The sequence below is a fragment of the Pseudorca crassidens genome, chromosome 12 (assembly GCF_039906515.1).
Source record: "Pseudorca crassidens isolate mPseCra1 chromosome 12, mPseCra1.hap1, whole genome shotgun sequence".
NCBI classification, from domain to species: Eukaryota; Metazoa; Chordata; class Mammalia; order Artiodactyla; family Delphinidae; genus Pseudorca; species Pseudorca crassidens.
In genome coordinates this window covers 12,941,802-12,956,518 of record NC_090307.1, presented here as the reverse complement: position 1 = coordinate 12,956,518, position 14,717 = coordinate 12,941,802, and the positions used below count along the sequence as shown (strand labels likewise).

The following is a 14,717-nucleotide window of genomic DNA, read 5'->3' as shown; positions in this document are numbered from 1 at the left end:
TAAAACAGGCAAATCACTTACTCTTGCAGCCAGTTGTAGTGACTTGGGTGCTTTTCTTGACAAATATTCAAATGTCACACACCAGCATCACATGCTCAATACTATTTCAGTCAATATGACTTGTGTTAAAGTCACCTGAATCGGGGGATTGTTTGATCTTAGTATCACCGACAGGGCCTCACACAACACCCCTCACTGCTAACAAACTCAAAAGAAAGACTTTAGTTTAGGAAACTAGCATTTTCTTAGAAAAGCGGCGGGGGGGAAGCAGTTCTCAGTAAAAGATAAACCACAGACCTACTGCGTTCAGCAAGCTGTACGTATTAAACCACACACACACACACACACACACACTCACACAAACACACACACTCACACACACACACACACTCACACACACACACACTATCAAAATAAGGTTTAGGCTCTGCCTCATCCACGAAGGTGAGTAAATTCAGAATTAAGACGTTAAAACCAGAATCTACTCAAGATTTCCCCTGACACTGAGACCATACTGAAGAACGATGGGACTGGATTCTAGATCACCTCGTTTGTTCTCCAGGCAACTCTAATAACCCCATGAATGCAGAGGTTCTTTTCTGACACCAAGAGCCAACATTCTTTTGCAGAACAGGCTGGTCAGAATTCTCTAGGAGACAGAATCTATTTCTACCTCCAAGTACAGGGAAGCCTCAGGCTCTCAGGGACTCAAGGTCCCAAAATGATGTTAGATAAAAAATTAAAGCGGGGGGGGCTGGGAGAAACCTTTCTGTCAGGTGGAGAGCCTATCAACAGAAAAATTAGGGATGGAGACAGCTAACACAGGCCAATGACCTTGAGGTTATATCCAAAATGATATGGGGGGGGCGGCTTGCTGGCCTCAAAGCGCCATCTCAACGGCAGGCATGGGCTGCCAACGCCAAGCCTCTTTGCGGGAAAATGAGACGGACAGAAGGGAAAAGAAGAAGAAAGGCAAGAAGGACGACAGAAGTGGTGGCAGACCTTGGCATCCAGGATAAGAGGAGAAAGCATCAGACAGTCCAGACTTAGAGGAAGACAGGCAGTGGGGAGGGAAGAGAGGGCTTGAGCTGCCATCTTGGAGGACAGCAGGTACAGCAAACAGCCCAGCTCAGGAGATGGCCTGTAGGATCCAACCTACCCACTGCTTGCGGACTTCTAACACCACATGGACGGTTATTTTTAAAGCATTGGAAATGTAAACCATGTTACGGGAACTCTTACTCAGATCCCATCTTGCCATACATCCATGTGCGTTTTTTTATTTTTTAAGATTATTTTGATGTGGACCATTTTAAAGTCTTTATTGAATTTGTTATAATATTGCTTCTGTTTTATGTTTTGGTTTTTTGGCCCCAAGGCATGTGGGATCCTAGCTGCCAGACCAGGGATCAAACCCGCACCCCCTGCACTGGAAGGTGAAGTCTTAACCACTGGACTGCCAGGGAAGTCCCCCATCTGCGTATTTTGAACGCAAAGGTTCAGAAGTTGTGTGTGATGTGTTTCACCTTTTGAATTCTGCCAAAAACTGTAAAGAAAAAATTAAAACCAAGAGGGAAATTTCTAGCTTCCGTGCTAACCAAATGCTGTCAGGTTAAAAAAAAAAATCATCCTAAACATAAAATAACACTTCAGGCCATAAGATTCATTTCCATAAATATTTCTTCCCCATAACCCAATTCTAGAAAACCATAATCTCCTCTTAATGAATTCTCTTATGTATATTACTGTGATAGTCTTATTGTGGCCCCATGTTTGTCTTGAAGCTTGGGACTTCAAAGGGACCCTGGCCCCCCATCCTTCCTGGCAATTTAGGGGCACTGCTCCTTGGTGGTGACACTGTCACAGCCACATGGAAGGATGCAAAAAAAAGGTACTTCATACACTGCTGGTGGAAACAGAAATTGCTATACCATTTAGCAAGCAATCTGGAAATATCTAACCAAATTCAAAAATACCATCATTGATAAAGTCATCTCATGCCCGTATGACCACAGCACTGTTTGGAGTAAAATCATTCAATAGGTTATGCCATGGTCAACTAAGGAATAGTATGCAGTCATGAAAAAGAAAGAAGGGAGGAATTTCAACAATGTATCCTGTGAAGTGAGAAGAAAACAAGACGCAGAGAGGGACATATGATATGATCTGATTTTTATAAGGTAATGACCAAAATCACATGTTTCTGTGCCTATCTATCTATCTACCTAAATGTCTGATATAATCATATGAGTGAAGTGGAGTGAGGCACAGAACGATGACACACAAGGTTGATAACACTGGCAACATGGGGGAGAGGGATTAGGGTGGAAAGAAGGAAGGGAGTAGGAGGAAAGAAATAAGTGAAAATGAAAGAAGGTAGCAACCATAAAAACCACATGGATGCCACGATCTCATTTATAGGAAATCATGTGTGTGTGCTCAGGCACACGTCTATAAACAGAAGATGATGAGATAGTCTGCAAAATGTCAAAGGTTTTTATTTCAGGGTGTTGAGATGTTTTTAAATATAATTTTTACTTTACTCCTTATATATATTTTGAAAAATATTTACAATCACCTGTATTGTTTATAGAATCAGAAGAATTCATTGAGAGAGAAATATGAAAAGTCGCATGCAAGGCAATACAGGTCCCCAGAGAGGAAGCCACTAGAGAGAGAAGGCTGCAACGTCAAGCTGGGACCAGACTGGGAAGGCTCTCTGTAACAGGAAAGACAAAAGAACAACTTATAGGCCGTGTACCAACATAGTAACAACAGGCCGCTGTTTTGGTGGTAGATGATGAGTGATATTTTTTCTATGTTTTGCTTTTCTCTATTTTCCGGATTTTCTGCAAAAAACCATATCTTGCTTTTGTAATCAGAACAAAAAAAATGTATTATTTAAAAAATTATGCCATGAAAGTTTTTAAGTGGGAAGGGTCACTTAATGATTAATGATGAGTGATGTTTTAGGATATCATGCAGTGGTCCCCAAAGACAGAGATTAAAAGCCATTTATGAAGGAGTAGTATCAGTGAGAGTTGATAATGGCCCCCAATTAAGAGGAAATGGTGGAAATGGAAAGGTACATAGTGGGCCTCAGATGTTTTCTAAAGAAAGGGATGAATAAGTGAAACACTGCTGAAGAAGAACTGCTAATCTCAGCGGCCCTTTGTCAAGTTTATACGGATGCCCGCAAAAACACAGCCAGATGTCAGTCGGCTGATTTAATCCAAAATTACAGAGAACTGTAATTGTACAGAGAGACCAACCCATTGTGAATATCACGTCCCTAAATGCAGTCACACCTTGCAAGCCATGTCAAAGAAAGATACAATACCCAAGGGAAAAGACCAAAGTGGTAGAAACCATAGGCGATAAGGAGAAATTCTGTGATACGATGATGTAAAAAGCTTTCCTCCACCCCCAAAAGACAAGTCATCGACAAGCACTGCATCCAACAAACACTGGAACGTTGTAGATCACATAAAAATATTCCCAGGTAACTTCTGGCTTGCATTCATTTTATACTATAGCCAACTTAAAAAGTTTCTGACCAGTGTTAGGAGAAATTAATTTAAAATTTTTTATCCAATTGTGGTTTGCTTTTTTCTAAAAGTTGGCACATTCTGAGAACTCCCCTTCATTCGCAGTATTCAGGAAGAGGATGGGCGGCACCGTGTTTGAGAAGGTGGTAGTCGAAGGCTTCCAAAGCACTTCCCAGCTTCAAGAGTCTCTGAGTCAACAGGAGACATCATGCCAACTGCCGGATTTTGTGCCTTCTCTCTCTCAGAGGTTCCAATGGAGGTAGTTTACTAACTAAGCCATGTTTATGTTTTCCTGGCATTCCTGAAGCAGACGTAATATAACTGAAGGCAAACGATTTTAGTAATGCCAATTCAGACACCGCTATCTAATCACCACGTAATCGTGAAACTAAAATGTTTACCCAACATCCAAGACCGAGGCAAAGAAACCAAAAGGCATTTTGTAAGACGAAGTACTGGCCAGTACTTCCCATAAAAGGAGTTATGGAGGGTTATCCTGAAATGGCTCAAGAGGAAAAGTCGATGTGACTTGGTTTCTAATCACACAGAGGATTGCTCTGCTGTTTTTCCAAATGGTCAGAAAAAACTGGGGAGGGACTGGACAGGTTGTTGCAGAGAACCAGGGTCCTCCCGATAGAGTTTCGGGGTGGGCTCATTAGAAAGTAAGCCAGAGCCCAGCCGCCCCCGCCCCCCCGGAAGACGCCGCCCGCTGCTGCCCATCGCTGAGCCAGGGCGCTTCTCCGCCTGCGACCACCTCTGATGGTAACGGGCATCCTTCCCGTTCTCCATAAGGCAGCCGCCTTCCTGCCTTCTCGGCGGCTCCCCCCTGGGTCTCAGTGTGGCTATTCATCGCCCCACAGCCCTCTCTTCCTCCAAGTCTGGCTCAAAGCCCACCTCTCCTCAGTCTGATACCAACCAATTCGGGTCTTTCATTCTATCTGAGTGCCTCCTGGTTTGTACGCTCAATTAACGTGAAATAATTGGCAAGTTTTTTTAATGGGAAGAGCCCCAGTGCATGATTCCCACTGGATCTCCTAAAGCCCTAAAAATATCCCACAGAGCGGAGAGAGGAAGAACTTCCTCCCTTCCTTTCCTTCCTTCCCTCCTTCTTTCAATGTAGTGTTCATCCAACATTTATTTCATGCCAAGCCCCTTTCAAGGTTTCTTCATGTACTATTTCACGCCATCTCCTCACAAACCTCCCTAGAAATCAGGAGCGCCCTCCCCGCCCAGCTCTGCTCTGCTCCAGCCTTCCACAGTCTTGTCCTCGGGTCACCATCTTCTCAGTCCCTTGGTGTCCTGGCTGGTTCTTCTTTCCTCGTCAACCCTACATCCCACCAGCTGCCAATTCTCTATCTCCTATCTGGCTCCTCTTTTTTTACTCCCCTGCCTCGATATCTCTCCTGAACACCAAAGCCTCTTCATTACTGGTCTCCCTGCATCCAGGTTATCATTCTAACACGAGTTGTTTGATATCACTGCACGAATCCAAACCTTTATGTAATTCCCGTTGTCTGCATGATATAACCCGAGTTCCCTGGTCTGACATTAAAGGACATCCCAACTATCAACACGTATCTTCCAGACACACAGGACTTCTTCTGATTCTCCCCACACATGCCAAGCAATTGGACTCTTACAGGTTTTTGTTTATGCCATTCCCGCTCTGCGAAATGGCCTTCACCCAACTCTGTCCTCGGGTAAAATCCTACTTTTCAAACCTAGCTCACAGGCCACCTGACTACCCCAGGTCAAAACTGATTGTTCTTTCTCCTGAACTTTCTTAGACTTAGTTGTTTACAGCTCCAAGGCTGCCTCTAGATATAAAAATCTGGAGGAAAGAGATAGTATCTGTTTGTCTTTGCATTCCAACACCATGGCCCAACCACAACAGCACTCCCTCAGCACAAGCAGGAATGGAGTTACCAGCGCTGGGAAGTGAGGTTACTAGCCACCACTGTCTTCCAAGTGTTCCTCGGAATTTCAAGCTAACAAACACTTATGAAGTACCTACTGTATACAGAACACTCTGGCAGGAGCAAGCCAGCTAGTGAGCCGTGGTGCTTGTAATATGTCTTTTTAAAGACCTACCTCGCCTATTATGCGAAGCCACCGAATACACCATTATATGAAGACATTTCCAGTCTTGAGGGTCAACAGCCATTCATAACCCTTCCCTCTATCACTGGATGTACTAGAGGTAAGATGCTATGTTTCAAAAGTACCCAAGAAAACAAGGCTCAGAGCTCTCAAAATCGGGGCTGTTCTTTTTTTCCAGGACAGAGAATGGGTTGATATGGAAAATAAAGGCATTTGTCTGTTAGCAGTACTAATTCTCAAACCCATCATTTACTTTAACTTCAGTTATAACAAGCACTTAAGGCCAGGAAATTAGCTGAGAAAACATGAACGTCTGGGAAAACTAAACATTCTCTTACCTGCGAAGTCATGCTGGTGGAGGAAAGCTCTCGGAAGGGATGATAATTTTTTTATTTGATGACTGGTATTTTGATAGCAGCTGTGCAAAGTTTTCTGAAGAGCTCAAGGTGATCTATGACATAAGGTGACCATATGTCCCTGCTTGTCAGGAAGAGTCCCGGTTTACACCTGTTGTCCCTGCAAAATTATTAATAGTGCCTCCCCCTTCACTCTCATAACTGTCCCCATTTGAATGATAAATTATATGACCACTCTATCTACGAGTGTACTGTCAGACCACAGCGGCCTGTCCATACAAGGTAAGACGGTTTGCTCAAATTCACCAGGGAGCTGATGCCAAGAAAAGGGGCAGAATCCAGGCTTCCTGACACCAAACCCAGGCTCTATCTCAGGGAACATATTTCCTCTAAGTTGTTTCCTCATCAATTAATCACGAAAATCACTTTGGGAAATGGTAAAGATACATAAGCATGGCTTCTGCAAACTAGCACTTACGATTTAGTTGAGGAGACAAAGCACATACACATTCGATAATTAAACAGGGTCAGACAGATTTGTAATCTGGTGCCAATGACATGGTTCAAATGACAATTTCAAAAGGAGTCAGAGAAGGGAAAAAACCCTCGATGGGATGCAGGGAAGGTTTCTGGGAGATGATGGAACCTGAACTGGGTCCTAAAAGGGGAAAAAAAAAAAAAGGAAGAAAGGAGAGGGAAAAAGGTATTTTTCTTTGAAAAAAAACCAAAATTGGGAGAGGAATAAATCACTTCAGTGATTCTATAAGCTCTATTACTTTACAGTCCAGAAAATTTTAAAATGACAAAACCAACACAAATGGCCTATGTGTCCTTCCCAAAGTCTCACCATGATTTAAGGCACAGCCATCATCAGACTGGGGCATCTTGCAAGCAGATGAGTGCTGGCTGCTGGAAAAAAGTGGCCACCTTGACTTCTACCCTCAGCTTTTTCACTAACTGGCCATGTGTCTGTGGGCAAGTGGTTTCATCAGTTTTGAGCCTCAGTTTCCTTAAATAAAATGCTAGGGTTGGATGAAGTGATCTCTAAGAACCTTTCAATCTCTGGCCCTTTACAGTCAATTCCAGGTTTTAGTTTAGCTTAATGAATCTATTTACTTATTCTAGATTTAGCTCAATAGTGGATGTTGAGCTATTTCCAGCAAAATGGCAAACTCTGGGCTGATCCTATGGGTTCCTTTCCACTACAAAGATACAAAATTCTCAAGAAAAAGCACAATGCTGTGCCTAGAAGGAAAGAAGAAAGGGAGAAAAGCAGAGGCTCCGGGAATGGAGAAAAACTGAAGCCAGAGCTTTCACAGATGGTTGACTCCATGGGGTCCAAGGGAGTTTCAGACCTCCACAAATGTCCCTGGGGATCTGGGGATAGTGATTAGATTCTAAAGCCCATGAAGAGACGTGGCCTTGGTCCTGCATAAGGTGGAGGGAGGGAGGCAGGACGGAGCCCTTTTCATAAATCTTAAAGTCACCCGTCCATGAAAAAGGGACCAAGCCACTGCCTGCTGGCCTCAAGATGAAGAGCAGACAGTTGCCTTATATCCAGAGCTTAGGGAGCCCCTGAGAAATCAAAACCCTAAAGACGAACCACATTCAGTTGTAGGATCAGAATTTACATTATCTGCATGTGGGGGGGTAGGACAAGCAATGAATATAAACCCAATTCCAGGACCATCAAAATGCCGTTGATCGCCAGAGTAAACAAATACGTGACCACTACATAGGGCCGATTTCACAACTCAGGACTTACAAGATTCCCACAGAAGAGAAATCTCTATGAACATGAACTTGACAACACACACACACACACACACACGGGAGTTAACTACCATGAGGGACAGTCATAAAGAGAATTTTTTTTAAGGTAAAATCTAACTGGAAAAATACTACAATCTGAAACAGACTACAAAATAAGATTTCTTAAAATTATTAAAGTGATAAAAGACTAAAAACCATAATGAAATAATAGGAGTAAATAAAAAAAGAAAATAGCAGACCTGAAAAAGAACAAAATAGAACTAAAAATAACTCAGTGGAAAAGTTAGACTGTAGAGTGACACAAATATAGAATTAGTGAACTGGAAAAAGAGATTTGAGGAAATCAACCAAAATGTAACATAAGACTTCCAAGTAAAAACAGAGAACTGAACACACCATACCTAACACTGGTCTCTCTGAAACCTCACTAAAACTAGAGAAAGTGACCATTTAAAAGACATAAACCCAGAAGGACAAGAAGAACAAGTGAAGGGATAACAGCAATAAGATTTTAGAAGATGGAAAACAGCTGGACAAGTGGTAACAGAACTAGCAGAACAAAAGAGGCAGAATCCTAAACTAGGAATAAGGAAAGTTAGGAACCAAGTAGCAGATGCTCAGAAGGTCCAGGAACAGAAAGCACTAGTTACCTTTGGAAATGGGAAGGGAGGGGAAGGGAGGAGTGACTAAAATGAGGAGATGGGGTGAAAGCCGTTTAAGAACCAGTTATATCCCTAGACCCCCAGATCCCTTCTTCTTCTCCACCCTTCTGGGCAGCAGCCTCTACCCCAATGGGTAAAACTGGAGGTATGGTCTCCGGAGACAGGATTCCTGGATTGGGAGACGCCACGCATCAAACGAAGCAGAAAATATGTATATTGAATGCTGACCTCTCCAGTCTGATTCCTCACCTCAGCTCTCAGCACTGGAACAGGCAGAGCTTCACCCTCCATGGGAGAGTTTGGAAGGGTGTTCCCTGGAGAATCTCACCATCTCTGTAGGTTCTTCAGTAGGAGACTTTAGGGGTTGACATTAGGAGTTCCCCAAAGAATGGCATTATCATGTTATTCTATGATAATGCTCAAAGTCAACAAGCCCTGCACATCCTGAGAGCTTCCAATAAACTTGTTAGTTCTTCACTCTTAAACATGACCAGACACTCAAGGATTACCAGACACGCAAGGAAAGTCTCTATAGGGAAGACAGAGTTCAAAACAAATAGAAAAAGGCAACACAGAGGAAATAGAGGCCATGAATGGAGAAGAAAATTTCAAAAGAGAATAATTTTTTTTTTCAGAATGCTGAGAGAATGTCACACACATGAAAACAGAACAGAATGCTTAAAAAAACCCAACTATTTATAGATGAAAAGAGGAAATTTAAAACAATAACAGAACTGCAAACCCAATAGACAGGTTGGAAATTGAAGTTGAAGAAATTGCCCCAAAAGAGAGCAAACAATAAAGAGACGGAAAACAGGAGAGAAAAATAGGAGGAAATTAGAGGACTGGTCTAGAAAGTACAACACCCACATAATAGGAGTTCTGGAAAGAAAGACAGAAGCTAACAGAAGCACATTCAACAGACTGAAAGAACACACTGATTGCCCAGTACAATAGATGTAAACAGACTCCCAAATAGGAAAGTCATTGTGAAATTTAGACAACTGGGGGAAAGAAAAGATTCTACAAGGTCCCAGGAGAAAGGAAAAAGAAGGTCAGGTACAAAGCATCAAGAATAAGAACGGTTTTAGCCTTCTAGCAGCAACACTGAGAGGCAGCATACAATAGGGCAATGGCTTCACCCTTTGGAAGAAAATTTAGTTTTGACCTAGTATCCTTTGTACCAGACGGACAAGCCTTCCAGTGAGAAGATAAAATAAAGACATTTTGGACATTCGAAGTGTGAATCTATCTCCCTTGGGTCCATTTTGGAAAGGCTGCTTATAGATTGGGAGCCACAAAAATGTGTAAGTGGAAAAGGAGGAAATTTATGTGATCCAACACAGGACTAAAGAAGAGGGTGATGTCGTAAAGGGAGAGGACTGGACCAGTGGATCAAGAGAGACAGATAGTGAGGGCCACCACCAGGGCACCAGGCTGTAATTCCGATCCTGCTGGAGGATGTGCTTCCTCAATGGAGCAGATCATGAAAGGGGATTCAGCTCAGAAGAAAGGTCAAGGAAAGTTCTAGAATAACAAGGAAGAGAAATCCCAGCACGACAGCTGTGCAACAGGCCCGAAGAAAAGTCCAGAAAAAAAGGGATGTTACTGAGAAAAGAAGAACTCATGGATTTCTGATGTGATCGGCCTTGTGGAAACGTGTACAGGGAGACTGTGAAAGATATAGGGGGAACATCTTTCCCTACAAGGACAAAGAACACTAAGGAAATTAAGAAAAAAAAACAAGACAGATATTAACATATGATATCACTTATATGTGATCTAAAAAAGGGTACAAATGAACTTAGTTACAAAACACAAGTGGAGTCACAGATGTAGAAAACAAACTTGTGGTTACCAGGGGATAAGCGGGGAGGGAGAAATTGGGAGATTGGGATTGACATAGACACACTACTATATATAAAATAGATAACTAATAAGAACCTGCTGTATAGCACAGGGAACTCTACTCCATACTCTGTATTGGCCTATATGGGAAAAGCATCTAAACAAAGAGTGGATGTCTGTATATGTATAACTGATTCACTTTGCTGTATACCTGAAACTAACACAACATTGTAAATCAACTATACTCCAATGAAAATTTTTTTAAAAGGCAGATATTAACTTCATAAAAATAAAAAAGTTTAACTGTTAACACCATTTCCATAGGCCAAAGAGTGAAAACACTAACAACTGATTTAACCCAATATTGCAATATAATTATATTGAGAGAAAGGGGTTGGAAAAGCAGCGGATATGGTTATGTAAGAGAGCTAACTCTGTATTTACTATAATAGGAAGTTAAGACATCATGAGTAAAATTGATAAAAGATCACAGCATAGACATTATTTAGAAATGCCAGAAGAAAAAGCTAAAATAGAGACAGTGATGTTCTTTGGGAAGTGGGGGTTAGGGGAAGTAGGATGGGGTAGAAGTTGTTCCCATAGAAATTAAGGAACCAGCACATAAGTAAATATGTATGAGGACGTTTTTATCTACAATGTTTGTGTCAACATAAAACTGAAAATAACCTAAATGTTCATCAATAGTGGAACAGCTGAATAAATTGTAGTATAGCCATACCATGGAACTCACTTAGCTATTTTTTTAAAAAATTAGTTAAATTTGTATTACTTATCTGGAAGATATCCTTAATGTACTATTAAGAGAGACAGTAAGTTGTAAAGTAATGCACAAGGTATTATTGGATTTTTGTGTGTTTATATATGAGCTTGGAGAGACATGTGGAAGGAGGGAGACCAGATGTTAACCTTATATACCTTAGGAGGACAGGAATGGAAAGGGTAGGGGGAGACTGAAAAGAAATAGACCACAGAAAAGTAGAGATGTGGGAAATATGAAAACACAGGTTAGCAGACATGAAGAAGAGAAGGACAAGATCTAATAACCTATAACAGAGGACTGAGAAAAAGATAATAAAGATAGCTGGGAGGAATAATATTCAGAGATTATGACAGTATTTTTCAGAATCAATGAGTATCAAGAATCCTTAGATTCAAGAGATATACTGAATCCCACACAGGACTGTGGTGAAACTGCAGATCATCAAAGACAGGAACAAAAAGAAAAACAAAGATCTTTTTTTTTTCACTAAAAAAGAAAAAAAAACTTCTAAACAAAAGACAGACTGACGCTGACTGCACCTCATCAATAACAGATATCGGAAGACAATGAAATAATATTTTCAAATGCTGAGGGAAAATATTTCTGTAGAATTCTATACCTAGAAAATTATTGTTCAAGACTAAGGGTGAATTAAAGATATTTTCAGATAGAGACTGACAGAGATAGTTTCATATCCCCAAATCCATGAAATAACTACTCAAAGATGTACTTCAGTAAGAAGGAATTTGAACTGAGAAAGGGGGAATGGAATCTAAGAAACAACATCAATAACATTTATTGAGGGCTCACTCTGTACTGTGTACCAGGCACCATTCTAAGTGATTTATAATTAGATTGGGATTCAGATTAAGGCAGTCTGGTTCTGGATTTCATAGTCTTACCCACAATGTGAATAAAATGACATCTATTTTGATAAATTTTAAAAAGTAGATTTGTAAAAAAATAATTGTATGTGGACAAAACAGAAACAAAATGATAGATGATAATAAAATAGCTGACGGTGTCATAACAGAATATGAGAGAGAGAGAAAAGCTGGGTTAAAGTGTTCTAAGTAATCTGTATTACATTGTCTGGGAAGCAAAGAGATACAGATAACACCTTAATTTTAGACTCTGTGAACACAGATATAATTTTTAAGGTTTAAGGGTAACAGCTGAGATGCAGAACAAAACATATACGTTACAAATCAAGAGGGAAACAGTCATCATTGTCTTAACAGTATGACTATATTTTTGTGCTTGGGAGGCAAGATGAAGGAGAAACTTCAACAGGAGAAAGGTAGGGGAGGTGTGGAGTCTCCAGTAAGAGGCAGGGAGGTCTCTACTGGGCCCATCACAGAATGAGAGGAGAGTCTCAATACATCATTTCCTTTGATTCTCCCCTGGGCTTCCTGAGCTTCTTGAAGTTCTTCAGGATGACATCATATAACACAGCACAAGCTCTGTGGGTCTCCACTGATCATCAGTGGGGTCCTGGTACTCTACTTCACTGTGGAAGCCTTCCAGCTTGGTGTGAAGGGTGTTCATCAGCTCGGACACCTTCTTCAAAACTTTTCCCATCTTCAGTCTGAGGTATCTGCAGCTGCAACCAGGTGGTGACCCTGTGGACTGCTCAGTGACATCTGTGGTCCCCAGCTTCAGGCCCTTGCAGGAGGACTTCAAGCCTCTCCTTGCCATTCACTGGGCCACTGGGAGGACCTTTGCCTTCATCTTCCCCTTTTGTCTTTTCATCCCTATCCTCCTTCTCCTGCTGTTTCTTCCATTCCTCCTTCTCCGTCTTCTGGACTGGATAGGCACCAAGATGTCCAACAGAGCCTTCAGATAGCTCAGGTTGGCTTCTTGAGAGCTGTTTCCTTCAAAAATTCATCTGACTCAGAAATCTTCCTGGGGAAATAGCTCCTAGGTAGGTTCTGTCTTTTGCCCTGGTCTTTGTGAAACATCCACCTGGGGTTGGGCCCTGGGCGTGGCTATGGCTGGGGAGCCTAGTGCCACACAAGGAGCAAGGAGTGGGCATAGGGAAGAGGAAGCAAAATCAACAGGAAAACTCAAGTAATCTAACAGAAGACAGGATAGGAAGAAAAAATAAGTAAAGAAGAAGCACGGCAGATGGAAAACATTCGGATTCCTCGTGAATTCCAAATATATGACTTATCATAATAAATGTAAATGGCTTAAACTAATCTATTAAAAGGCAGAAATCCTCAGACTGAATTTTGTAAAACTCCAGCTGTTTATAAGAGAGTAGGCTAAAACAAGTCACAGGAAGGATAAACATGAAAAAATGTATTCAAATAATAAGTGTTCCTACAAATAATAAATGCTCAATAAATATTTATTTTAATTGAATGACTCAATAGGATAAAAATAGACTTTAAAATAGCCAAAAGCATTTGGGGGGATAAAGAAGATCACGGCTTACTAATAAAAAGATACATTCACGAGCAATCCTTCCATATACCTAATCACACCATGTCAAATATATACAGCAGAACTGATTTAGTTCTATGAAGGTAACAAATTCAAAATTATAGTGAGAGATTTTAGCACATATCTCTATGAAATCAATAGACCAAACTAAAAAAAGAGGACAAATGTAAATAATGCATATTACTAACTTCACTGAATGGATATGAAGAAACCCTCCACACAATAAAGAATAAACATAAATGTTTACAAAAATTAACCAGGTTCTACGCCACAGAGCAAGTCTCAACAAATTTCAAAGAAGTGCTAACATTCAGACCACACTCATCAACCAAAATACAATAAAAGTTGAAATCCATAACAAAACCACAGGCCCCAAACTCCAGTACATCTTGAAATTTCAAAAACATGCTGTTAAATTATTAAATAAAATCAAAATTAAAGTAACAAAATACTTGGAACTGAACAATAATTAAAACCCTGGATATCAGTAGAAGGAATGTTTAGCATTAAATGCAACATCAGAAAACAAGAAAAATTTTAGATTAAGAAAATAAAAAATTAAGCAATAAAGTAAACTCAAAGACAATAGGAGAAAATTCTTTTTCCACAAATGGATAAAGCTAACGTAGTAGGAAGGCAATAATAAAGATGATAACAAATCAATAAAATAAAAACAAAGACACAATACACATAGGGACAAAACTAATGTGGATTCTTTAAAAAGACTAATAAAATAGGTAGATATTCCACAAGAATGAGGAAGAGAAACACAAGAAGGCACAAATAAACACTATTAGGCATGAAACGGAGCCATAACTAAAGATTTTTTTTCTAAGCATGAGAATTCGATTCTCTACTTTAAAGCAGTAAAACTAAAAACAGATGAAATGGAAAATCTCCTAGAAAAATATGTTACCAAAATTAACACCAAAAAAACAGAAAAAGAACAAAAGCTCCTGAATGTATTTTTATAAGTTCAGTCTAAAGCTATATTTTAGAAGTAGAGTACAAATAAGGAAAGCAATAGGTCAATCTCAGTTAAAAACATCAATGCAAAAATCCTAAATAAAATATTAGCAGGGCTTCCCTGGTGGTGCAGTCGTTGAGAATCTGCCTGCTAATGCAGGGGACATGGGTTCGAGCCCTGGTCTGGGAAGATCCCACATGCCACGGAGAAACTAGGCCCGTGAGCCACAACTAC

General features: G+C 40.6%; 1 protein-coding gene and 1 pseudogene across 1 annotated transcript in view; both read right to left on the bottom strand.

The window, feature by feature from the left end:
• BCL2 (BCL2 apoptosis regulator) overlaps window positions 1–14,717 on the bottom strand; it is a 182,196-nt gene that overhangs the window by 81,741 nt on the left and 85,738 nt on the right. The window lies entirely within an intron of this gene.
• Window positions 12,378–13,029, bottom strand: LOC137204076 (proteasome activator complex subunit 1 pseudogene; annotated as a pseudogene).